The 25,788-nt window shown below is 42.7% G+C and overlaps 1 protein-coding gene across 4 annotated transcripts in view; it reads left to right on the top strand.

Moving 5' to 3' along the window:
* Window positions 1–25,788, top strand: part of LOC121277929 (tyrosine-protein kinase Fyn) — a 298,435-nt gene that overhangs the window by 26,664 nt on the left and 245,983 nt on the right. The gene's annotated exons all lie outside the window — the stretch shown is intronic.

Below are 25,788 nucleotides of genomic sequence, written 5' to 3' on the forward strand. Positions count from 1 at the left end.
TAATCCTTACAGCATACGAATACACTTTTGTACATATGCCTGGAAATAAATTTGCAAATACTGAAGCACTTAGTTGTTTGCCTTTACAAGAAAATGATGACCAAGTTCCTGTGGAAGAACTTGTTTTGCTGTTAAATTTCTTGGATTCCTTGTTGTTATGCACTTGACAGATCAGAGACCGGACAAGTCAGGACCCAGTCCTATCTCAGATATGAGAACAAGTACTACATGGTTGGTCACAGGAGCCAGTATCTGACTAAATGAAACCGTACTTCAACAGAAGAGATGAAATAACCAGCCAGGATGGCATCTTATTGTGGGGAGCACAAGTGATCGTTCCTCCAAAAGGAAGGGAGCCACTTTTAATTGAACTACACAGTGCACACCCAGGAATTTACCGAATGAAGACCATAGCATGCAGCTACTATGGTGGCCTGGAATGGATGGCGAAATAGTTTAGTAAAGCACTGTGCATCAGCAACTGCAAAAGTTGCCAGTGACAGCTCCATTACATCCATGGGAGTGGCCAGGTAGACCCTGGGTGTGATTACACATTGACCACGTTGGACCTTTTCTTGGGAACAATGTTTCTGCTTATTGTCAATGCCCAATCAAAATGGTTGGACGTATGAGAGTGAAGTCACCAACTACATCAGTTTTGCCATTCACAGACTACCAGAAGTCGTTGTTTCTAATAACAGTACGGCATTTGCGAGTACTGAGTTTCAACCATTCATCAGCTTCAATGGTATCACTCGTGTGAAAACTGCATTGTACCACCCTTCCTCAAACGGACTGGCCGAAAGGGCAGTTCAAACAATCAAGGCTGGCATGAAAAGCTAACTGGCGATTCCTTGGCAACCAAGCCAGCACACTTTCTTTTTCATTACAGGGCTACCCCTCACACAACAACAGGTGTCATGCCTGCAGAGTTATTGTTGAAATGCTACCTCAGGATGAGATTGAGTTTAATAGAGCCGAATTTAGAGGGGAATGTGGAAAAGTATCCAGGAAGCCAGAAAACTACACATGGTTGGCATAGTTGTGAGAGGAAATTTACTCTGGGAGAGCTGGTATACGTGAAAAACTTCGAGGAAGGACCAGAGTGGTTACTGGGTGAAATAAGTGTGGTGATTGGACCCTTTATCTTACCACGTGGAGGTGGAAAGCCGGATTATCGGTAAACATGTGGACCATTTTTAAAGAAGAGAGCGAGACAAATCATCAAGATATGGTCCCACCAGTGACCATGACCGGGTCTGCATTTCCAGTTGAGGATGCTCAACCCAGGACTGACATGTCTGATGTTCCTGTGGGAGTTGAGGACACAGAACTGCAGGTGCCCACCGAAGCACCTGATGTTCAGGCAACTCCATAAAAGGAGGTTCCTGGGAAAAGGCCTGAAGTTGTGGAGCTGTGACGTTCCACATGTACTAGGAAACCACCTGAAAGACTGAACTTGTAAATAAAAAATGTATAGCCGAGTTAAAGGGGGAGGAATGTAGTAATTATGATTTTGGTTAGTGGGTAATGTACCTTTTTTTAAGAACAATACTAGTTAAGAAAGATCACATGATCTGTAGTAACCAGAAGGAGAGTAGCAACGGCTACTTCTGGAGTAGGTGTGTGGTTGGAGTTGAAAGTGCCACAAACAGTTGTTGCTGAGTATATTGTTAATAAACTTAATGTTTCCATCCAAGAAATGTCTGATCAACTCTATCTAATTGTACCAACTCGGCCACAACACGCAACAAATAAGCTACCAGGACCCACAGGATCCAAACAACCCTTGGCTCATTTTCTCACTTAACTGCAAAGGATGTGCTGTGGCTTAGGGGCTCCAGAATGCCTTTCTAATCTCAGTTACATATAAGCAGCTTGTGTTTCCCATAGTCTTATCATATACTGTATTTTGTGGCAGGTTTACCAAAAATATAAAACCTTTGGGAGAATTCACTGACAGTTGCGGGGTGGAGCTCAAGAAAGTGTGGCAAACAGATGCCCTGTTGGGGGAAGGAAATTCAGGTTAGGCGGTAGCGAGGGCCAGCAGGCCTCGCTACCCAATTTTGCTGCCACCGCCTCCTGCTATCCCACCCATTTTCAAGTGGAACGGTAGATGAAATTTTACCCCAAAGAAGCAGAAAGGTAGAAGGAAAGTGAGAGGTAGCCAGAGTGGAAAATCAACGGGAGGGTGACAGTATTAGGGAGTGGGAGACAATCTGAAAGTTGATTACTGAAAAGGATGAAATTCAAATGTTTGTTTTCTTTGCTAGGGAACTGCATTGGTGATTGACTAGTTTTAAATGTCTAATGACTAAAAAAAATCTTCAGTTTTAATCTTAAAGGGCAGTTGGAATACTGGATAAGTTATGCAGAAACCAAATAAATTGGATAAAATGAAGATAAGCAAACATAAGCTTGATTTTTTTCAACGTCCCTCCTGTTTTTTGGCACCTAATTTTTCAATAAATATTTTCCGGCTTTTTTAGATTCCTATGTGTTAGGAATTCATGACTCGGGTTGTCTATTTGTTCTTTTGCCAATTACCTTTTTTGATTTCTGTCCTCTGGCCACTGACCTTCTGCCACCCGAGGAATTTTCTTGATTCTGCAAAAACAGGTACTGACCACAGTTTGGCACTGCTATCAAATTTCTCTGTATCCTCCTCTGTGCTACCGAGAACAACTGCAGTTTCTTCAGTTCCACCATGTCACAGTCTTTGATCCCTGTAAATCTCTTCACCTGCTAAGGCTTTGGCACCTTGACAAGTGCTCAGTGTTTTATAAAGGGTTAGCAAAGCTTCCTTAATGCCTCTTTCTTTATAAATTCATTGATCCCTTATGTCTTCTCAACCTGTACTACCACCTTCAAACCCATTGGTATACATTAACTCCTAGGTCTCTCTCCATTCCAGCACCCCACCTCCCAAATTGTTCCAATTTAGTTTCTATTGCCCCTCATTCCTCCTGCTAAAATAAATCTCACCACTTCAGACTTTGGTTAAATTTCATCTGCCATGTCTCTGCTATTTCACTATTCTGTCTATGTATCGCTGAAGTCTGTAACTACCCTCTTCACTGTTTGCTCCATTTCTAAGTTTCATGTCATTTGTAAACTTTGAAATTATGTCTTGTATACCCAAGCCCCAGTCATTACTGTATATCAGAGTAGGGTTCCTCATACTGATCCCTAAGGAACACCACTATGCTTCCCTCCAGCCTGACAAACAACTGTTCATCGTTGCTCTCAGCTCTCTGAGCCATTGCCCCTTTAATCCCATGGGCATCAATTTTGTTACCAAGTCTATTATGTGGCATTTTATTAAATGTCTTTCTGAAAATCTATCCTCATCAATCCTCTCCATTTCTTCATTAAAGAGCTCCTATCAAGTTAGTCAAATATGATTTTTTTCTCTAACAAATCTATGCTAGTTCTCATTTATTAACCCTGATGGCTTTCAAAGATAAGTACACATTATTTCTCAAACCTGTGGTGTGATCCTTAATCCTGCATTGAGATGTCATCCAATCCACAAGGGATTGCTCTGGCAGACAATGACTGCAGTCTGCACTAAAATAGGCCACAGACTAAATATAACCAGCTTGATTGTGATAATGGTGTATGACATATTACATAACACCAGAGACCTGTATGGCAGTGTGATGCTGCTTTTTTTTTTGTTGACCGTAGGTTACTTTTGGCTTTCATGAACTACATCATGTGATCAGACTAGGTAATGAGTCCGTATGAGTTAGAGGAGCAAAAGGATCTAGGGGTTCAGAAACAAAATTCATAAAGTAAAAATACATGGGTTGATAACTTATATAAAAAGCAAATGAATACTGGGAATTTTTGATTTATCCTCTGATTGTGACCTTCGCTGGCAAGATCATTCTTAATTGCCCTCGAGTAGCTGGTAATGAGCTGCTGTCACAACCACCGCAGCCTGTAGATAGTTGGGTAGATCAGATTTTGCAGTCCCTCCATCAATAAGTTAATTTTGTGCCAAAATAAAGGTTAATCCATTTTTAATTTTTAAAAATTCTTTCTTTCATGGGATGTGGGATGGCATTGGCAAGGCCAGCATTTGTTGCCTATTCCTAATTGCCCTTGAAATGAGTGGCTTGCTTGGCATTTTAGAGGGCAGTTAAGAATCAACCACATTACTGTAGATCTGGAGTCACTTGAAGGCCAGGCCAAGTAAGGACAGCAGATTTCCTTCCCTCAAGCATTAGTGAACCAAATGGGTTTTTACAACAATCAATGATAGCTTCACACTCACCATTATTAATATATCCCAGATTTATTAATTGAATTTAAATTCCACCAGCTGCCTTAGTGGGACTTGAACACACGTCCACCGGGCCTCTGGATTACTAGCTCAGTGACATTACCTCTGCACTGCCATCTCACCTAATTTTTAAATTTGAAAGTGCAATCTTCCTAACGCAGCAACTTGGCATGTAAAATTACCATAGAATTAAAGATGCAATAGCTTTCACCCCTGGCCCTGAACTTCCAGTGTATCTATCAGATTGTTACCTGCAGCTACCATGTTCCTGTGGCAGAACAGCTCCCCTTCATCGATACATTCACTGAGATTTAATACCGTATCACAGGACATCATCTACTTATTTAGTTTTGCTGGTTCTTGGTAATCCGCGATTGATTTTCTTTTCCCCACTCAAGGAATGTGTGGCCATTGCCTCAAGATCACTAGTCTCTGTGAATGTCACATCAACTGTGTGGAGAGTCTGGCTTTCGATAATTGCCATGGCACCTCTTTCCAAATAGAAATGCACCCAAATCTGAGACCGCCTTAATTGTTTTTCAAAAAATATATAGGAGAAGGGGTGGGGGTGGCGTAGCAATATTGTCACTGGACTGGTAATCCAGAGAGCCAGGGTAATGCTACGGGGACCCGGGTTCGAATCCCACCAAGGCAGATGGTGGAATTTGAATTCAATAAATATCTGGAATTAATGATGACCAAGAAACCATCGATTGTTGTTAAAAACCCATCTGGTTCACTAATGTCCTTTTTAACAGATTACACCTGAACCAGAACGGGACCAACATCCTTGTGGGGAGATTTGCTAGTGCTGTTGGGGAGGGTTTAGACTAACTTGGCAAGGGGATGGGATCCTAAGAGGAGGCTCAGCAGGGGAGATGGCCAGCCAAAATTAGAATAGAGAGCAAGTGAGTCTGGAAGACATGGAAATTATAGGCCAATTAAGGCACAAGGGAGTTTGGCAAGGTTGGATGGTATTTATTTTAATGCAAGGAGTCTGACGAATAAGGCAGATGAGTTGAGGGCACAAATTAAAACGTGGAAGTATGATGTCATTACTGTCACAGGGACATGGTTGAGAGAGGGGCAGGATTGGCAGCTCAATATTCCAGGACATAGGGTCTTCAGACGAGACAGGGAAGGAGGTAAAATAGGAGGGGGCATCGCATTATTCATCGTGGAATCAATTACAGCAGTAAGGAGGGATGACAGCTTAGAAGGCTCCTCAAATGAAGCCATATGGGTAGAACTGAAAGACAAAAATGGTGCAATCACATTGCTGGGAGTGTACGATAGGCCCCCAAACTGTTATAGAGAAATAGAAGAGCAGATATGTAGGCAAATTTCAGAGAAGTGTAAAAATAATTGGGTAGTAATAGTGGGGGATTTCAATTTCCCCAACAGTAACTGGTTTACTCATAGTGTGATAGGTTTAGAGGGAGCAGAATTCTTAAAATGCATCCAGGAGAGCTTTTGAAGCCAGTATGTAGAAGGTCCGAAAGGAGGTGGGGCAGTCCTGGACTTTTTTCTAGGGAATGAAAAGCTGGGCAAGTGGTAGAGGTATCAGTGGGGGGAACATTTTGCATATAGTGATCATAACTCCATTAGATTCAAGGTTGTTATGGAAAAGGACAAGGATGGGCCAGAAATCAGAGTATTAAATTGGGGGAAGGCTGATTTTAATAAGATCAGATATGATTTGGCCAGAGTGGACTGGGAGCAGCTACGTTTAGGCAAATCTGCATCAGAGCAATGGGACTCATTCAAGAAGGAAATAGGGAGGGTACACGGCCAACATGTTCCAGTAAAGATAAAGGGTGGGACCAACAAATCCAGGGACCCCTGGATGCCGAGGGATGTACAGGATTGGATAAAGAGAAAAAGGGAGCCTTATGGCAGATGCCGAGGGTTCAAAACAGCGGAAGCCCTAGAGGAATATAGAATGTGTAGGGGGAAACTTAAAAAGGAAATTAGGAGAACAAAAAAGGGGCATGAATAAACTTTGACAGGTAAAATAAAGGAAAATCCAAAGTACATTAAGAGTAAGAGGGTAACTAGGGAAAGAATAGGGCCCATTGAGGACCACAGTGGTAATTTGTGTGTGGAGCTAGAAGATATAGGTAGGGTTCTAAATGAATGTTTTGTGTCGGTGTTCACAAGTGAAAGGGACGACGTGGGTATGGAAATCAGGCAGAAGAACTGTGATATAATTAAAGAAATTAGCATACAAATGGAGGAGGTTCTAAGTGGCCTGGCAGGCTTAAAAGTAGATAAATCTCCAGGCTCGGATGAAATGTATCCCAGGCTGTTGAGTGAGACAAGGGAGGACATAGCAGGGGCACTGGCAATAATTTTCATTACCTCTCTGGCCACAGGAGAGATGCCAGAGGACTGGAGGACAGCCAATGTGGTACTGTTATTCAAGAAAGGAGGAAAGGATAAACCGGGGAACTACAGGCCAGTCAGTCTAACCTCAGTGGTGGGGAAACTATTGGAAGCAATTCTAAGGGACAGAATTAATCTACACTTGGAGAGGCAGGAATTAATCAAGGACAGTCAGCATGGTTTTGTTAAGGGGAGATCATGTCAGACCAATTTGATTGAATTTTTGGAAGAGGTGACCAGGTGTGTAGATGAGGACAATGCATTTGGCGTAGTTGACTTGGACTTCAGCAAGGCTTTTGATAAGGTCCCGCATAGGAGACTGATATTGAAAGTAAGAGCCCATGGGATCCAAAGCAATTTGGCAAATTGGACCCAGAATTGGCTGAGTGGCAGGAAGCAGAGGGTGATGGTTGAGGGGTGTCCTTGTGATTGGATGCCTGTGTCCAATGGAGTTCCACAGGGATCGGTGTTGGGCCCCTTGCTGTTTGTGGTGTATATATAAATGATTTAGGCTTGAGTGTAGGAGGGTTGATCAGGAAGTTTGCAGATGACACAATTGGTGGGGTGGTAAATAGTGAGGAGGATAGCCTTAGATATCAGGAGGATATCGACAGGCTGGTCAGATGGACTGATCAGTGGCAAATGGAATTTAATGTGGATAAGTGAGTGGTGATGCACTTGGGCAGGACAAACGGCATGGGAATACAGGATGAATGGTAGGAACCTGGTAAGTACCGAGGATCAGAGGGACCTTGGTGTGCATGTCCACCGGTCCCTTAAGGTAGCGGGACAGGTAGATAAGGTGGTTAAGAAGGCATATGGGATACTTGCCTTTATTAGCCGAAGCAGAGAATATAAGAGTAGGGAGGTTATGCTGGAACTGTATAAAACATTGGTTAGGCCACAGCTAGAGTATTGCGTGCAGTTCTGGAATCCGCATTATAGTAAGGATTTGATTGCACTAGAGAGAGTGCAGAGGAGATTTACCAGGATGTTGCCTGGGCTCGAGAGTTTTAGTTATGAGGAAAGTTTGGATAGACTGGGGTTATTTTCTCTGGAGCAGAGGAGATTGAGGGGGGACATGATTGAGGTGTATAAAATCGAGGGGCATGGATAGAGTAGACAGGAAGGATCTTTTCCCCTTGGTGGAGGGATCAGTAACTGGGGGGCATAGATTTAAGGTAAGGGACAGGAGGTTTAGAGGGGATGTGAGGAATTTTTTCATCCAGAGGGTGGTGGGCATCTGGAACTCACTGTCTGAAAGGGTGGTAGAGGCAGAAACCCTCATAACATTTAAGAAGTATTTGGATGTGCACTTGCAATTGCCATCGCATACAAGGCTATGGGCCTGGTGCTGGAAAATGGGATTAGAATAGTTAGGCACTTGTTTGACCAGCGCAGACTCTTTGGGCTGAAGGGCCTTTTCTGTGCTGTAGACCTCTATGACTCTCAGAAATTTAACATCAGGCAGCATCTGAGTCAAAACACTAGCTAAGAACTACAGTTTTATTCTGGTTTATAGTTGAATCTGAACATTTTGGTTTGTTTTTTCAAGTATGGTCATGTATTTATCTTGATCTCTTGTGATTGGGCTATTTTGAGACTCACTGATCACATATGGTAGATCGGCTTCATGCTGGCCCAGATTTTGCAGTGAAGTGCTGGCAGTCGCTGCTGACTGGAAAGAAAGCAGAGATCCCAAGATCTCTGTGGCATAGATTTCCCTTTTCCTGATGTCAGTTTGAATCTGGTGCCAAATGAAGGGGATCTCCGGAAAGTCAGCAGCAGTGATGTCATCAACCAGGGTAACCAGCCAATCACAAAGTATTCTCAGACAGTAAACTCCTCAGATACTGAAGCAGTCCATGCCCAAATGCATCAACACATGGGCAATATCCAGGCTTGGGCTGACAAGTGGCAAGTAACATTTGTGCCACAAGTGCCAGGCAAAGACCATCTCCAACAAGAGAGAATCTAATTATTGCCCCTTGACATTCAAAGGCATTACTATCACTGAATCCCCCACTATCAACATCCTGGGGGTTACCATTGACCAGAAACTGAACTGGACTATCCATTATAAACACTGACTACAAGAGCAGGTCAGAGGCTAGGAATCCTGTGGCGAGTAACTCACCTCCTGACTCCCCAAAGCCTGTCCACCATCTACAAGGCACAAGTCAGGAGTGTGATGGAATACTCTCCACTTGCCTGGATGAGTGCAGCTTCAACAACTCTGAAGAAGCTTGACACCATCCAGGACACAGCAGCCTGCTTGATTGGCACCACATCCACAAACATTCACTCCCTCCACCACTGACGCACAGTAGCAGCAGTGTGTACCATCTACAAGATGCACTGCAGGAACTCGCTAAGGCTCCTTCGACAGCACCTTCTAAACACACGACCACTACCACCTAGAAGGACAAGGGCAGCAGATAGATGGAAACACCACCACCTGGATGTTTTCCTCCAAGTCACTCACCATCCTGACTTGGAAATATATCGCCGTTCCTTCGCTGTGGCTGGGTCAAAATCCTGGAACTCCCTCCCTAACAGCACTGTGGGTGCACCACTGTAGCGGTTCAAGAAGGCAGCTCACCACCACTTTGTCAAGGGCAATTAGGGATGGGTAATAAATGCTGGCCCAGCCAATGTAGCCCACATCCCATGAGTGAATTTTTCACAGAATTAAAATTTTAGACAGGGAAATAAATAATGGGCCATGTAAATGGGATTAAGGTTGAAGCTGAAGCAGCATAAAATATTTTTAAAGAATTGAATTTATACCAATGAAATTTGACATCCCATAAATATAAAATTAGTTTCTGAAGAACAGTGAGGCTGTTCAGTAGTAATTATGCAATCTGTACGTCATTCAAAACCCGCACACCTCAATCAGCAAGATGTAACTTTTTCCAAGGGTTTTTACAGCCAGATTAATGTTTTTTTTTAAAACTGGCTCACAAAATTACATGCTGTGGTTGTTTTTTTTCCCCCACTGAATCCTAGTGGATGACTGTCAAACATGCATTGTGATCAGCAGCCTGACAAGGTTCATAAAAACTGACAAACACCTCCTCACAAACTTTAAACTAATGTGGAGTCTGAGTTCTGCTTTTCCCAACAGTAATTGTTTGTGCTGGACCAACCTTGAGAGAGAGAGACAAACAATCTCAGTTGGAGCTCATTTTATTGGTTTGGCGGGGGGGTGGGGGGGTGCAGAGAATGGGTTTCCATGACAACAGTTCTAGTAAATCGAAGTTTCCTTCACAAATTTCAATTTTAATGTTGACGTGTTTTGCGTTTTCCATTTGAAGGAGTGGAAAATCTACCAAGTGTTTTGTGTTAGTTTGTTCCAAGAAGGATATAATTACTTTTAACATTATCTTTTTCTGCCCTCTGGGTCATACAATTTCAAAATAAGGGGTCTCCATTTAAGACAGTGATAAGGAGGAGTTTCTTCTCTCAGGGATGTTAATGTTTGGAATTCTCCTTCCCCCTCCCAGTGGAGGCTGAGTCATTGAATATATCCAAGGCTATTACAGATTTTTGATTGACAAGGAAGTCTAGGGTTATGGAGGAGAGGCAGGAAAGTGAAGTTAAGGCCACATCAGATCAGCCGTGATCCTTTGACTGAGAGAGCAGCCTCAAGAAGTCAAATGGCCCACCCCTCCTCATTTTTTATGGCTTTAACTCTTGGGCTATGAGATTACCTGAGCACAGGCGATCTGGCCTCACTGCCTTTGTATGAACAGAAGTGTGTACACACTCGGATCATGAAGGATAAGCTTAGGACAGATGCCAAGGGAATGTTTCTTTATCTGGGATATGATCAATTGGTTGTCGGGACGTTACTTAGTCAGAGTGGCTAGATTCTAGTAAAGCTTCTTCTCTGCTCAGCAGTGAACCTTGATCTCAGGAAGAACACCACCTACTGCAACAGAGCCACAGAATTTTAACAGCACAGAAGGAGGCCATTTGGCCCATCGTATCTGCACCAGCCCTTCAAATGAGCATTATGACCTAGTGCCATTGCCCTGCCTTTTTCCCCTGTACCCCTGCACATTGTTTCTATTCAAATAATCATCTAATGCCCTCTGCATCGATTGAACCTGCCTCCACCACACTTCCAGGCAGTCAGGGCGTTCCAGACCTCAACCGCCCGTTGTGAAAAAGATTTTTCTCACCTCACGTTTGCTTCTTTTGCAAAACACTTTATATCTGTGCCCTCTCGTTCTTGATCCTTTTACGAGCAGGAACAACTTCTCCCTCTCTACTCTGTCCAACCCCCCTCATGATTTTGAAATTTATATCAAACTTCCTCTTAGCCCCTTTCTCTCGAAGGAGAACAGCCCCAACCTCTCCAATCTATCTTTGTGATTAAAGTTTCTCATCCCTGGAACCCCCATTCTTGTAAACCTGCTCAGCACTCTCTCCAATGTGACATTCTCTATTTCTCAAAGCAGCCATTGTGTTGACCTCCCTGGGTGACGTGACCATGGGTTTGTTCTGTGGGTCAGCACCAAATAAGAACTGGGTCGAAGCTGCCTAATCTCATTTGGTATAACCTCCCACAGAAAAGCAAAAATGCAGCAGATGCTAGCAATCTGAAATAGAAACACACAATTCTAGAAATGCTCAGCAGGTAAGGAGAAACAGCGCTAAAGTTCCAGGCTGATTACCTTTCATCAGAACTTCTGAAACATTCACTCTCACGTCTCCCCACAGATGCTGCCTGACCTGCTGAGTATTTCCAGTATCTTTTGTTCTTGATTATGACATAACCATTTGTCTGTTTTTCACGTTAAGCCTTGCATTCCAATAACTTGGGCTGGATTTTAAACTCTAGTCATCGGTAAAAGGCACATTCTCGACCCTTATTCACTCTCTGCTCTTTCCAACAACTGGCAATGTAAAATACTAAGGCTATTTTTAAGCCCCTAAAATAGATTCTGAAAGTTACCTTTTTAAAAATAAATTGAAATGATTTGGCAAGCCCCACTGTGAAAATGGCCGTTATGTTTCCTGATCATTTATTTGCTTATCTTTGTTGGAAAACATGATTAGACCTTTTAAAAGTCTCTATTGATTTTGATATTGATCACAATATATATGGGACACTGAATTCACTGACTGATTATCTTGTAACCAGAGAAGCTGCATTTCACTATTGCTACTGCCATCTACCTACGAACTGGCCTGGCACGTTTTACCCCTTGAAAGGCAGTAAGTGAAGTAAAGTGGGGGAAGGGTTGAAATGTAGTAGTTGCATTATTGCTTGGCGACATATTGCAAATTGAATAATTGCTTTGCAACTGTTAGGAATGAGGGATTGCTGAGCACCGTGCATTTATAACGTAGTGAGCATTAGCATAGCTTTTTTAAAAAAAGAAACAGGCAACAAAACCCTCAGCTATTTTAAGACCATCCTAAACCCTGAAAGGAGCATTGAGGGTTTGCTGTTATCCTTTATCCATTAGGTTCACATTTAATCGCTGCTAGGTACCATTGGTTATGTTTTATAGTTGAATATTTGTTTTTATTTCTCTACTGACATAAGAATTTCTAGTATTTTTGAAGGCCAATTGACATCTGATAGATATCCATGAAGTTCATGTATCATGTAGAAAAATGGAAGAAGCCTTTTAATTGACTGTGACCATAGTGCATTATCTCTCCTTGACATCTTTAAAGCTGTTCATACAATCAATCGCACAATCCTCCTGCAGCATCTCTCCTCCATTTATCCAGCTAAGTGGAACAGCCTTTGCTTAGCTCCACTCTTTTATCTATTTGATCACCAGAGCTTTTCTGGCAATGGCTTTTCTTCCCAACTTAACCGAGTCCTAAGGATCTATTCTTGATCCTCTCAGCTTCCACGTCTACATGATAACTCTTGATGACATCATCCCAATCCACAGGCTCAGCTTCCCTACCCCTCTACCTTTCACTTTGTGTTGTCAGATTGCTTGTTTGACATTTATTCTTGGGTGGCCAGTAACACACTCCAGCTAAACATGGCAAAGACCAATGCAATATGTCTTTACTTCTGCTGTAAACATTGTACGTCAGCTGCAACAGCAGTTTGCAGTTATATTGTGGCTTTGATGTAGTAAAACACCCCAGGATGCTTCACAGGAATGTTATATAAAAAAAATTGACACTGATCCACATGAGATATGAGGACAGATGACCAAAAGCTTGGACAAAGAAGGCCTCAGAGGAGGAGAGAGAGGCCAAGAGGTGAAAAAGGTGAGCATAGGAATCCCACAGTTTAGGGCCTAGGTAGCTTCCAGCATTTTCTGTTTTTATACCATAGTATCAACATCCACAATTTTTCTTCTGTACACTATTTCCAACCTCCGTATAGTCTCCAAGCTCATCCTGTTCTATATCCTATCCAACAGAAGAACTACCTACATCCATCTCTGTCAATGCCTGTCTCGGCCTCTACCTCAGCCGATCTGCTGTTGAAAACTTCATTTGGGCTGTTGTCACCTCCAAACTTCTGTACTCTCCTAGCTGGCATCCATCTTCTCCCCTCCATAAACTTTGGCCCACCCAGAACCCTTCTGCCCATCACACCCACCTTCACTGACCTACATTGGTCCTTGGTCTCCAAATGCCACAATTTGTATAATTTTCATCCTTCATTCCATTCAAAATGCTCATGGCCTGACCCCTTCATATGGCAGCCATCTTCTCCAGCCCTGACCCCCTCTGACTCCAGCCTCTTCATTTCCCATACTCTATTTATCCCTCCATAGCAGCTTTACCTTCAGCTGTCTAGGCTCTGTACTCTGGAATACCCTTCCAAACTAACCAGTTCCTCATGTTGAGATGATCTCTCAAACTAACCTCTTGGCCACTGCTCCAAATATGTTCCTTTTTGGCTCTGTCTCCGATTTCATTTCATTATACTCGTGAAGTAGCATGGGGTGTTTTGCTACATTAAAAATACCTGATAAATGTGTTTACTTTTAGTCATTGTTCCAACTGTGAATTATCAGTGGTGTTGAAAGCTGCTTAAGATTTGCCTAAATTAGTTTTTGATGCTCTTTTCATTTCGTTATTTTTGTTTGTTTACTAGAAATTTGAGATGCTTATTTCACTTTCTATTAAAAGAAATCACAAAAACTGTAAGATATTAAAGAAATACTTGAGCCATTTGATTGTTTGTTTATACTATACTGGGATGGGATTGTGGAGGTGCAGTCTGAACATCATTAGGCAGGTTGTGTTGCAAATGGACATTTTAATGTTCAATCTGCTGTATATCATCTGAAGAATACTCAGAAACCAGGGAATAGTAGACTTGTATTTAGAGCCTTTCCTGCTGTTCTCATCATAGCCTTAGACTTCAAAGCTGTTGGCTATGTGTGTTCGGATTGCCAAGAGGCAAGAGGAAGCCTGATCTGGACCAGTAACAAGTTTTCGAACCTGATGAACATATTGTATCGCAGAAGCTTACAATAACATTTGCAGCTTCAATACAAAGGGAGCCTTTCTAAGGAAAGCAAATACTTCTGTACACCTAAGCATCCATCCTTTTTTTTTTGTCAAGAAACTCCTGGGGTCCTTGCCAATTAAGGATTTGTGCAAACGAGATGATTTAAGAGTCACTTTGCCGAGTCTTATCATCACCTACAAGGTCAGAGATCTTTGGAGAGTAAAGTGACAGAATCTGATGTTTTGGGCTCCTGAAATCAGTAAAAGACCTTTAGCATTCAGAAGACAAGAGAAAGTGGATCTGTAATATTGTGACGACCCCGTTCTAACAGCCAAAGACAAATGAGGTTGAGAAGTTAAAATCTGGATTTTGATGGAATAGCATAGCAATTGACAGCAGTGAATGAATATGTTAATTTACCTCCCCAATGTTCTGGCGCAGTCTAAAATCTTACAAAGATCACATTTCACTCCATGGTACTTGATAGAAACTGAATATAATGCAAAATGATGAATGCTGGCATTGTGGATGAAACAGTGGAAATTGCTGCCACATGTTGTAGGACTGGCCAGTCATTTCTCTATTCTTGGATACAATTTAGATTCAGCTTAAATCCATTTGTGCTTCTTGAAGAATTGCAGATGGCAGTTGTGGCCTTTTAGAGTTGGATTTCTGGAAGAATAAGAGCCCCGTTAAATCTAAAATGAAAGTAAAATACTGTGGATGTTTGGAAATACGACATTAAAAACAGAAAATGCTGGAAATACTCAGCAGATCTGGCAGCCTCTGTGTAGAGAGAGACAGAACATTTTTGAATCGAATGCAATTGTTCTGAAGAAGTCATTCAACTACTGGTGTTCATTCTGCTGGTATTCTGGCCAACATTCTTGCATTGTCAATGCAAAGTGAAACCACAAGAGGTACCACACGAGGCTATTGCCAACAATTACGGGATCTGGAATAGGGTGCGGCTGATGTTTAATTTTCAGGTTCCAGTTCAAAAGATGTTTAAAAACAGCATTTGAAGAGGATGCAGCAATAATAAAAGCTAAAGGGTTTTATAGTAGGAGGTATAGAATATAAAAGTGCAATATGCATTATTGAACCTACCTAAATTGCTAGGAAAGATATTGAAGTAATAGAGAGGGTATAGTGCAAGTTCATCAAACTGCTGCCTGGAAATTCAAATCTTAAGATTTGATACATTGAAACTGTTTTCATGAGAAGAAATAAGATTATGGGGTGATTTAATAGGGGTGTTTAAAAATATGAAGGAATGCGACAGAAAAAATAGAAACTATTTCCAGTGTTTGAGAGAATTGGGAGCAAAGGGATCAAAAGGAACAAGTTTGAACAGAGAGCTGAAGAAACTTTACACAGAAATCATGCAATTGAAACAGCGGCCTAATCATATTAAGAATCGGTTAGATAGATGATTGAAATGAGAAAAAAAGACTTACGTTTATAATGTGTTCCATGACCACTGCATGTCCCAAAGTGCTTTACAGCCAGTGAAGTACTGTTGAAGTGTGGTCACTGTTCTAAAGTAGGATTAAAGTCAACAATTTGCACGCAACTAGCCCCCACAAACAGCAACGTGATAATCACCAGATAACAACCTGTTTTTGTGATGTTGATTGGGAGATGAATAGTCTTCCAGACACCAGAGATACATCTTTGAAATAATGTAGTGGGATCTTTTATGTACACCCAAGAGGGCAGATAGGGTGTCACCTGAGAGAGTGCACCTCACTGCGCTGGAATGTCAATGATGGTTTTTGTGCACAAGTCCTGGGACTCCAGTCATTCACGGGATGTGGGCTTCGCTGGCTGGGCCAGCATTTATTGCCCATCCTTAGTTGCCAATGAGAAAGTGGTGGTGAGCTGCCTTCTTGGACTGCTGCAGTCCATGTGGTGTAGGTACATCTACAGTGCTGTTAGGGAGGGAGTTCCAGGATTTTGCCCCAGCGACAGTGAAGGAGCAGCGATATACTTCCAAGTCAGGATGGTGAGTGTCTTGGAGGGGAACTTCCAGATGATTGTGTTCCCATCTATCTGATGCCCTTGCCCTTCTAGGTGGTAGTGGTTGTGAGTTTGGAAGGTGCTCTCTAAGGAACCTTGGTGAATTCCTGCAGTGCATTTTGTAGATGGTACACACTGCTGTTACTGTGTGTTGGTGGTGGAGGGAGTGAATATTTGTGGATGTGGTGTCAATCAAGCAGACTGCTTTGTCCTGGATGGTGTCAATCTTCTTCAGTGTCGTAAGAGCTGCACTCATCCAAAGAAGTGGGGAGTATTCCATCACACTCCTGACTTGTGCCTTGAGATGGTGGGAAGGCTTTGGAGAATCAGGAGGCGAGTTACTCGTCGCATGATTCCTAGCCTCTGACCTGCTGTTGTAGCTACGGTATTTATATAGCTAGTCCAGTTCAGTTTCTGGTCAATGGTAACCCCTCAGGATATTGGTAGCGGGGGATTCAGTGATAGTAATGCCATTGAACATCAAGTGGCAATGGTTGGATTCTCTCTTGTTGGAGATGGTCATTGCCTGGCACCTGTGTGGTGCGAATGTTACTTGCCACTTGTCAGCCCGAGCCTGGATATTGTCCAGGTCTTGCTGCATTTGGACATGGACTGCTTCAGTATCTGAGGAGTTGCAAATGGTGCTGAACATTGTGCAATCATTAGCGAAAATCCCCACTTCTGACCTTATGATGGAAGGAAGGTCATTACTGAAGCAGCTGAAGATGGTTGGGCCGAGGACACTACCCTGAGGAACTCCTGCAGTGATGTCCTGGAACTGAGATGATTGACCTCCAACAACCACAACAATCTTCCTTTGTGCTAGGTATGACTCCAACCAGCGGAGACTTTTCCCCCTGACTCCCATTGACTCCAGTTTTGCTAGGGATCCTTGATGCCACACTTGGTCAAATGCTCCCTTGATGTCAAGAGCAGTCACTCTCACCTCACCTTGGGAGTTCAGCTCTTTTGTCCATGTTTAAACCAAGGCTATAACAAGGTCAGGAGCTGAGTGGTCCTGGCGGAACCCAAACTGGGCGTCAGTGAGCAAGTTATTGCTAAGCAAGTGCTGCTTGATGACCCCTTCCATTACTTCAGTGAAGATGGAGAGTAGACTGATGGGTCGGTAATTGGTTGGGTTGGATTTGTCCTGCTTTTTGCGTACAGGATGTACCTGGGCAATTTTCCACATAGCCGGGTAGATGCCAGTGTTGTAGCTGTACTGGAATAACTTGGCTAGGGGCATGGTAAGTTCTGGAGCACAAGATTTCAGTACTATTGCTGGAATATTGTCAGGGCCCATAGCCTTTGCAGTATTCAGTGCCTTCAGCTGTTTCTTGATATCATGTGGAGTGAATCAAATTGGCTGACGACTGGCATCTCTGATACTGGGGACCTTGGGAGGAGGCTGAGATGGATCATTCACTTGGCATTTCTGGCTGAAGATTGTTGCAAATGCTTCAGCCTTATCTTTTGCACTGATGTGCTGGACTCCTCCATCATTAAGGATGGGGATATTTGTGGAGCCACCTCCTCCAGTGAGTTGTTTAATTGCTGATCACCATTTATGACTGGAAACGGCAAGACTGCAGAGCTTAGATCTGATCTGTTGGTTATGGGATCGCTTAGCTCTGTCTATCACTTGCTGCTTATGCTGTTTGGCACGCAAGTTATCCTGTTTTCTCGCTTTACCAGCTTGACAACTCATTTTTAGGTATGCCTGGTGCTGCTCTTGGCATGACCTCCTGCACTCTTCTTTGAACTGGGGTTGATCCCCTGGCTTGATGGTAATAGAGTGGGGGATATGCCAGACCCTGAGGTTACAGATTGTGTTTTGAGTACAATTCTGCTGCTGCTCATGGTCACCCAGTCTTGAGTTGCTAGATCTGTTCGAAATCTATCCCATTTAGCATGGTGGTAGTGTCACACAACACGATGGAGGGTATCCTTTATGTGAAGGTGGGACCTCGTCTCCACAAGTGGTCACTCCTACTGATACTGTCATGGACAGATGCATCTGCAGCAGGCAGTTTGGTGAGGATGAGGTCAAGTATGTTTTTTGCTCTTGTTGGTTCCCTCACCACCTGCCGCAGACCCAGTCTAGCAGCTATGTCATTTAGGACTTGGCCAGCTCGATCAGTAGTGGTGCTACCAAGCTGCTCTTGGTGATAGACATTTGGGTTCCCTCACCCAGAACATTCTTACCACCCTCAGTGCTTCCTCCAAGTGGTGTTCAACATGGAGGAACACATATTCATCAGCTGAGGGAGGGTGATATGTGGTAATCAGGAGGTTTCCTTGCCCATGTTTGACTTTATGCCATGAGACTTCATGGGGTTCGGATTTGCTGTTGAGGACTCCCAGGGCAACTCCCTCCTGTCAGTATACCACTGTGTTGCCATCTCTGCTGGGTCTGCCCTGCCAGTGGGATAGGACATAACCAGGGATGGTGATGATGGAGTCTGGGACATTATCTGTAAGGTATGATTCCGTGAGGATGACAATGTCAGATTGTTGCTTGACTAGTCTGTGAGACAGCTCTCCCAATTTTGCCATTAGCCCACAGATGTTAGTAAGGGGGACTTTGCAGAGTTGACAGGCCTGCGATTGCCGTTGTTGTTTCTGGTGCCTAGGTCGTTGCCGGGTGGCACGTCCGGTTTCATTCCTTTTTTGTGTCTTTGTAGCCGTTTGTTATAACTGAGTAGCTTGCTAGGCCATTTCAGAGGACATTTAAGAGTCAACCACATTGCTGTGAGTCTGGAGTCATATTTGGCCAGACCAGATAAGGATGATAGATTTCCTTCCCTAATGATATTAGTGAACCAGATGGGTTTTTACCCAAACTTGTGCCTAGGCACCAGTGCTACCAATTGAGCCACAGCTGACATAACTGAAGGAAAAGGGATTTGGGGACAAGTTAGGTTCATGGGATTAGGCAACTGCTCAGGTGGAGGATAAACACCAACATGGACTGGTTGCAGCAAACAACCTTTTCCTGTGTTTTAATTTGTGTAATTCAGTACAATTGTAACATGAGTACACCCCTTGAGATAGCTATTGGCCCAGTGTTGAAAGCTCTGATACTGACCTGGCTCAATTCTTTCCATTCTCTTCAAACAACTTTTTTCCTTGTTACTTTTAGAATGACAGCCTTTTTATACGAGGGATAAGCTTACTTTCTTCAAAAATGTAAAGTGGTATTTGGAGTGTCAAATGTGCTACCCTTTAAATAGTAAACGAGGCTTGGTGGCAAATATCCAGTTTTCCTGGCTTCAACCCAGTTTTTGGAGGAATAGCTTTTCTTTCATTCAAAATAGCATGTTTTGCACTGAAATATATTAAACTATTGAACCAGATGAATTTGAACAGTTTCTGCAGCTGTGAAGCCACTATGACCTTTGAAATGAAATTCAGCATGGAGTCAAATACCATAGCCCTGAAATAAACACATTTTTTATATCCGCTCAATATTAACACAAGATAGTTGAATTTTGCCTTGATACTGTGTAAGGTGTTTGGTGTAGCTTGGTAGGTCTTAAACATTTGTAGTCATAGGTAGTTCAACAATAAGTATTTATTAACTACTAGAAACTATATACTTGGGTACAGTAAAGATCCAAGCTAGGGGATATCCATGCTCCCTTCTACATACTCAGCTCTGTCCAACACTATACTGACTCCTAGGTGCAGGTCATGTATTCTCTTATATCACTGTGTATTCAGTCCCATGTTTATCCTTTTATATCGCCAGGCTCTTATACTACACCTCTCTTTCTAACTGGTGTTGGAGCTGAAGATCGAGGCTCATCTCATTGCTGGTTCCTCTCTTGATTGTCATCTACTTGGTGTCGTGGTGACCATCTTGAGTGGTTAACTGGTCTAACCAATGAGGGGCTTCTGGCACCTGTAACAAAATTGGACAAACCTACCCTGTAAAGAGAGAAGACAATTTTTGGAGCTGAAGTCCCAGACGAGGGAGTCTTTCTTATTGGAGCTCTTGGGACCTTGCCTTTTTCTGTATAATTTATGATAGTGGTTGTCTTGACATCTTCTGTTTTGAGAAGATCCAGGACTACACAGGCATCTCTGCTCAAGAGAAAAAGACAGGTTACGGATGAGGTACATCAGCTTGAAGATTTCTTTGCCACCATATCTTTAACAGTCCCAGAATCATGCCTATGACCGGGAGTCAGATTCCTCTGAGCCCATGAAGTGGTGTGCCTGTTGTTCATAGGCAGAGGTGTCTCAGCCATGGTTCTTTGTCTGATAGGACCATAACACTGGCTCCATGCAGGTTCCTTGAATGGTTCCTTCCAAGGAAAGCTTCCTTGAGGCTCCTTGAACGCTACCCCCTGGTCCCCAGACCTGCTTCACTTCAGAGACGTGGTTACAAGGAGATCAAAGCTGGGAACTAAATATTCAAGGGGATGAGACTTTTTGAAAGGTAAGACAGGAAGGAAAGGGTGGTGGGGTAGCTTTGTTATACGAGATGGAATAAGTACCATAGCAAGAAATGATCTTTGATCGGAAGATGTAGAATCCATACGGATGGAGGTAAGAAATAACAAGGGGAAGAAGACACTGGTGGGAGTAGTCTATAGGCCCCCTAACAGTAGTTATACTGCAAGACAGAGAATAAATCAGGAGATAATGAGAGCATGTAAAAAAGGCAGTACATTAATCATGTGTGATTTTAATCTTCATGTAGATTGGGAAAATCAAATTGGCAGAGATAGCCATGAGCAAGAATTCATAGTGTATTCAGAACAGTTTCCTAGAACAATATGTTGTGGATCCAACCATGGATCAGGCTATTTTGGACCTGGTAATGTGTAATGAGGCAGGTTTAATAAATGATCTCTGAGTAAAAGATCCCCATGGAAAGTGACATATAAAATGGTAGAATTTAGCATTCAGTTTGAGAGTGGGAAACATAGTTCGGAAACATCTGTGCTAAACTTAAATAAGGGTAAATACTAAGGGTAGAGTTGGCCAGCGTGGACTTGGAATGGAGTTTAGCAGAAAAGATGGTTGATGAACAGTGACAGACATTTGAGAAATTAGTTCATGACTCACAACAAAGATATATCTCAGTGAGGAAGGAGAATTGTAGGAAGGTGATAAGCCAACCATGGTTAACCAAGGAAGTTAAGGATAGTATCAAAGTGAAAGAAAAACATTCAATGTGGCAAAGATTAGTGGTAAGCCAGAGGATAGGGAAAGTTTTTAAAAACCAATAAAAGATGACCCAAAAAAATGAGGATAAACTAGCAAGTAATATATAAAAGGAAGAGAGAGGCCAAAGTCAATTTAGGCCCCTCAGAGAATGAGGCTGGGGAAATAATGGGGACCCAGGAAATGGCAGAGGAGTTGAATAAATACTTTGCATCAGTCTTCATGGTAGAAGATACTAATTGCATACCAAAAATACCAAATAATCATGGGGTAAAAGGAGGGGAGGAAATAAATACAATAACTATCACTAGGGAAACTAATGTGGCTAAACACCGATAAGTCACATGGACCTGATGGGTTGCATCTGAGAATATTAAAGGAAATAGCTGCAGAGATAGTGGATGCACTGGTAGTAATCTTCCAAGAGTCCTTAGATTCTGGAAGAGCCTCAGATGTTTGGACAACTGCCAATGTAACAACCTTATTCAAAAAGGGAGGCACACAAAAAACAGGTGACATGGGTCAGTTATCTTAACATGTTAATGGGAAAAGTCTACTATAAAGGATGTAATAGCAGAGCATTTAGAAATGCATAATTATAATCAAGCAGATTTAGCATGGCTTCACGAAGGGGAAATCATGCCTGACAAATTTATTAGAATTCTTTTGAGATAGCAAACAGGATAGATGAAGGGGAACCAGTGGGTGTGATATATTTGGATTTCCAAAAGGCGTTCGATAAGGTACCACACATAAGACTATATAATAAGATAAGAGCCCATGGTGTTGGGGGTAGTATATCAGCATAGATAGAGGATTGGTTAACTAATAGAAGACAGAGAGTTGGGATACGGGGAGCATTTTCAGGATGGTGACCTGTAACTAGTGGAGTGCGACAGGGATCAGTGTTGGGGCCATAATTATTTACAATATATATTAATGACTTGGATGAGGGAAATGAATATGCTATCGCCAACTTTGCAGATAACATAAAAATAGGTGGGAGGGTAAGGGGTGAGGATGACACAAAGAGTCTACAGAGGGATATAGACAGGTTAAGTGAGTGGGCAAAAACGTGGCAGATGGAATGTAATGTGGGAAATTGAGAGGTTATACACTTTGGCAGGAAGAATAGAGGAGCTGAATATTATTTAAATGGCGCAAGACTGAAGAAAGCTGCTGCACAGAGGGATTTGGGGTTCCTCGTGCATGAATCCCAAAAAGTCAACAAACAATTTCAGCAGATAATAGATAAGACAAATGGAATGTTGGCCTTTATTTCAAAGGGACTGGAGTATAAAAATGGATAGGTCTTGCTAAAACTGTACAACGCACTAGTTAGACCACACCTAGAATACTGTGAACAGTTTTGGACGCCTTATCTAAGGAAAGATATACTGGCGTTGGAGGCAGTCACTAGATTGATCCCGGGGATGGAGGGATTTTCTTATGAGGAGAGGTTGAATAGGTTGGGCCTGTACTCATTGGAGTTTAGAAGAATGAGAGGCGACCTTATTGAAATGTATAAGATTCTTTGGGGGCTTGACAGGGTAGATGCTGAGAAGTTGTTTCCATATGGGAGAGTCTAGGACCAGAGGGCATAATCTTAGAGTAAGGGTGCACCCATTTTAAACACAGATGAGGAATTTGTCCACTGAGGGTAAGAGAATCTGTGGAATTCTTTACCACAGAGGCTGGATCGTTAACTATATTCAAGGCTGAGATAGACAGACCTTTAATCAGTGAGGGAATCGAGGGTTATGGGGAAAAGGCAGGAAAGTGGAGTTGAGGATTATTAGATCAGCCATGATCTCATCGAATGGCGGAACAGACTCAATGGGCCAAATAGCCCACTTCTGCTCCTATGTCTTATGGTCTTATGGTGTCCACTTAAAGGGCGGGATTATCTGGGTGGGCATTGTCGTGGGCAAGATGGGAAAATTTAGAGGGCGGTTAAAGTCAATTGACTTTTGGCCATTCTCCAAAGCCATTCTCCAAACTTTCCCATCCTGCCCACAGCAATGCCCTCTGCTGGCGGGACCAGAAAATCCCAGCCAAAATTTTTGAGATGGCCATTAACCAAAATGTCTGTGTTCCAGAACGAAAATCCAGGATCTTTGACCTCACCCAAGAATCATGATTGTGTATCCTCTTGGTGTGCTCTCTTGATCTCGTGAATCCTCTTAGGATCTTCTGTGCATTTTCATGTTTTGGCTTTGCACAGCTTCCCGAAGTGTGTTACTTGGTTACGTTGAAAACATTGGGCTGAAATTGTTGGACATTGATTATGCCTGTGAGGGTGCTTTGCTCCACAGCACTGGCATGATCGCTGTACTAGTCAGCTAGGGTATTGCTTTCTTTGCCCTGGAGTGTCCCTGTTTCTGTGCTGTTTCACTAACTGGACAGTGGGGTTCACCTTGTACCACAGTTTTATCTTTCCCCTTAACATGGATCTGTGCTGCAAATGGATTTCAGATTGCCTGACAATCTGGATGGCCTTTTCAAGGTTGAGATCTACCTTCACTTGAAGCATGTCTGAGAGTGCATCATCTGCCACTCCTATAACTATTCTATCCCTGGTTAGCTCTGATTTTAGGTCACCATAATCGCAGCCTTCAGCCATTCTGCGCAGCTCATTAATGAAAAAATCGATAGGTTCTCCAGGCTGTTGGACACACTTATTAAATTTAACCCTTTTTCAAGGATTTTGTTACTTAAGTTTTTAAAATAAGTGTCGAATGATTTCAAATCTTCTTCAAATTTTGCAGATGAATCACTGATTCCTTGTCTAGGTATTAGATCATTGGCTATTGGGCCTATCAAATAAAGCAGCGTGTTAACTTATTCAGCTTCTGTCTCTTTATCCAGATCTGAAGCAATTGTGTATCTAAAGTATCTCTTATGATTGATCTGGGCCTTGAATAAGTCCAAACTGAACTGGAGGAGTGGATTTCTGATCCACGGTTATCATTTTTAAATTGCAGCTTCAGCTTTGAGAGGTGTCCAAAAATTCAAGATGGCACCGCTATGTGTTTCTTCACAAAGGGTCTTCATGCGCTTGCTGGCCTTGGCAGGCTCCCGCAGCGATGGCATTCGAGATCTCAGCATTAAAATTTTTTCAACCATGTCTGCCTGAATCAATTGGCTAGTGCAAACTTATTGCAAATGTTCTCAGGTCTTGGAAGTGTTGAAACCTGGCTTTTGCAGGTTTTTAAAACTGCCTACTCAGCTGCGATTAATTTCTTTTTATTTTTCTTTATTCGGAGCGAGCTCGGCCGTCATGTTTTCAGGCACCGACTCGGGAATTTGGACTGTTATTTGTGTCCCGTTTTGGTCTCGGTTAAGAGTGACAGCCCTCAGTGCAACCCATTCAATAGGATCCACTAATGTTATAAACTGCATAACCTGGAGTCTACCAATCAAACTCCCCTACCTACCCTCACTTTTCAGAGAGAAATTTTTTTTTTAAAAAAGGAAATACTCAGAATATGAAAGCACCTAAATGGAAAGTCCCCTTATCTTGGTGAACAACCTGTATTGTGCAAAATTGTCAGTGGTTGGAAAGTGTGATGTATCTTGGGCCTCCAAAGTTAAGACTGGTGAAGCTTGCCAGTGTGTAAATGTGAGACCAACTCGGTTGAGAGGCACAGTACTTCACAGGAATATTTTCTGTTGTGTATATACTGTGGTAATCGGCAGGAACTTGTGCATTCTGAAGGAGGGAATGATTGCTTCTGCTTCCTAGCCTAAGCCACTCAGGATTGGAATGAGGGAAATTTTTTTCTCTCACGAGATGGAAATTTGACATTCTCTCCTCCAATAGCCTCTGGATGCTGTCAATTTGATATGATCAAAACTAAAGGACAGATTTTAACTCCGGGGTATCAGAGATATGGATCAAAGGCAGCAACAACTCATTTAAATAGCACCTTTAATGTAACAAAGCTGAGAATTTAAAAATCAAGACATTGCTTGATCGGGAGCCAGTGTAAGTCAGAGCGTGCACGAGGGTGATAGGTGAACAGGAGTGAGTTGGTGTTAGTTAGGACATAGTCAGCAGAGCTTTGGATAACCTCAAGTTTACAGAGGATAGAATGTGGGAGGTCAGCCAGAAGTGTGTTGGAATAGTTAAGTCTAGCTGTAACAAAAGCATGAATGAGGATTTTATTAACGGATAAGCTGACACAAGTGTGAAATTGAGCAGTGTTCTGGAGGTGGAAATAGGCGCTCTTAGTTACAGGACGAAAAGAAGTCAGCACCTCATCTCTGGGTCAAAAGTGACACCAAGATTGTAGCCAGGCTGGGTTAATCGCAGAATCTTGCCAGGCAGAGGGATGGAGTTTGTAGCTAGGGAATAGAGGTTGGTGTAGGAACTAAAAGCAATGGCTTCAGTTTTCCCAACAATTAATTGCAGGAAATTTCTACTCATCCAGTACTGGATGTCAGATAAGCAGTCTGACGA

The sequence above is a fragment of the Carcharodon carcharias genome, chromosome 5, assembly GCF_017639515.1.
Source record: "Carcharodon carcharias isolate sCarCar2 chromosome 5, sCarCar2.pri, whole genome shotgun sequence".
NCBI classification, from domain to species: Eukaryota; Metazoa; Chordata; class Chondrichthyes; order Lamniformes; family Lamnidae; genus Carcharodon; species Carcharodon carcharias.